The following is a 2,416-nucleotide window of genomic DNA, read 5'->3' on the forward strand; positions in this document are numbered from 1 at the left end:
GGAACAAAAATTGCAGACATAAATGCCCAAGACCCCAGAAAATCATACTATGGGAATTTAGAAAGCGAGCTGATAGGAGGATGTTGTTTACTGGGAACTTGAAAACAAGGCCTTCATGAACACAGCTGTCTACACCAAGGGCATTTCTGGGCTGAATTAAGTGAGACTTTTTCACTAAAATAAAATACAAGCTGGCCAAGTTTTAAAAACTAATTTCTACTTTGTTTATTTTTAAGTCTTTATTGAAATATAATTGATTTACAATGTTGTGTTAATTTCTTCTCAACAGTAAAGAGACTCAGTTATACATAAACATACATTCTTATTTGTACTCTTTTCCATTATGGTTTATCCCAGGATATTGAATATGATTCCCTGTGCTATATAGCAGGTCCTTGTTGTTTATTCATCCTGTATATAATAGTTTGCATCTCTTAATACTAACCTCAAACTCCCTCACTCCTGGAAATATACCCAGATGGTTTATTCAAAGAAATACTGCCTCTGTGGGTCACCAACATGAGGCCATGGTACCTGCAGGCGGAAGGCACTGCCCACTGTGTCCACCCTGACTCTGCTATGGTCTGAGTGTCTGTCCCCCAGATTCACACATTAAATCCTGCCCTCAAGGTGTTGGTGTTAGGAGATAGGTCCTCTGGGAGGTGATTAGGCCGTGAGAATAGAACACTCACGAGTGGGATCAGTGTCCTTTCAAAAACAACCCCAGAGGGCTCCCTGACACCTTCCTCTGGGTGAGGACAGAACATGAAGACACAGTCTATGAACCTGGGAGACGGACCTCGCCAGATGTTGCTCAAGAACAGCAACTTGTCCTTGGACTTCCAGCCTCCAGACTCGTGAGAGATAACTGCCAGCTGATTGTAAGTTGCCCCATCTCTGGCGTTTCGTCATAGCAACCTGAGCTAAGGCAGACCCTGTCTCTCACCACCCACTTCCTTTCTTCCTGGGCAGACTTCTTGGAATAGCACCTACCCCTACAGTGTCTCGCCAGCCTCCTGCTGTCATGTCTTGCCACCCAGTGTCTACCCAGAACTCTGGAAACTGCTCTAAGCTGGCCCCGGGACCCGGCTTAAGTTTACTGACTGTTGTATGGTTTGCGTCCTCCCAGACCTGCAGCTCCTCGACTGTCTGCACTCCTGCCCCTTCCTTCCAACTAGTCTGTCATTGCTCCTTCAGGCCCGCACAGTGCGCACCTGGAAAGGTTTTGGTTCTCTGCCCCTCACTCCTCCTCTTGCATTCTCTGCTCATTGGCATCTGGCCCGTTCTGGTTCTGGACCACTGACCATCCACCCATTCTTTGCCCAAGCTCTGTCTCTCAGGCAGCCTTGGGACCAGGAAGCTCACCTGCTCCATCCTCTGTGGGAAGTCACCCAGGCTCATCAGAGAGAGAGGGGACAGCCTGGAGGAGAGCTGGACAACACCTTCCAAGGGGCTCAGGAGAGACAGTAGAAGACTGTTCCTGGGACCACTCATCCCAGCTTCATTTCTGATGATGGTACCAGGAGCCACCATCTCCCTTCTGCCTGTCTCTTCTCTCTTCTCCATCCTCACTTTGCCTCCATCAGCCCTGGGGTCCAGGCAGCCAGGCCTCCTTGCTGCCTCAGCAGCGGGTCCTGGGAGCCCACTCTGGTAGATATTCAGCTCCCAGGTTTCAAGGACCCTCATAAGTCGTGGGGATTCCAACTGGTGGGGAGGATGTGGCTCTGGAAGGAATGAGTCTTGTCAGCTTTTCACCCTCCAGAAAGTTCTAGTGTCTTGCCAGACGTAGGGAGCAGGGATAAGGAGAAGCTGCAGGCTTGAAAAATCTGATGGAAAGGTAGGAAAGAGATGCTCTGAGAACCAGAGGGAGCCAGGTCAGAAAAGAGCCTCAAAGATGGAGAATCCTGTAGGTACATGCTTGTTCCACCAAGGTAGGAAGAAGGAGGAAGGGAAGACAGTAGCCTCGTGGAGAAGCAAGGCAAAACAGGGCAGTGACAGAGGAAGAGAGGTACACAGGGCGGTTGGGGGGAGTTCACTCAAGAATAGTTGAGACACACACCTGCCCCTTCCCCCTCTTTCTCTCTCTCTCTCCTGAAATGAAAGATTAGGGGAAAGTGACAATGCCAAATTTTCTTTTTCCACTATGCTTCATTTTATGTACCTTCTGGAAAGCAGCAGATACTAGGTAATATTTTCTTTGATTGCACACTTGGTATATATTTTCAGTTTGAGGATCATGGCTTTCTGTTCAGTGAATATTTACAAATCTACATTTAGATGCATCCTGGGTTGGGCTCGTGACCTGCATTCAGAAATTCAGAAACCACACCAGCCAGGTGCACGAGGTTTGCAATCAGACCTGACCTCAGCGTGAACTCTGTGTCTGGCTTTTCCAGCAGGTGACCACGGGCACCTT

This window comes from Cervus canadensis, chromosome 7 (assembly GCF_019320065.1).
Source record: "Cervus canadensis isolate Bull #8, Minnesota chromosome 7, ASM1932006v1, whole genome shotgun sequence".
Classification (NCBI taxonomy): domain Eukaryota; kingdom Metazoa; phylum Chordata; class Mammalia; order Artiodactyla; family Cervidae; genus Cervus; species Cervus canadensis.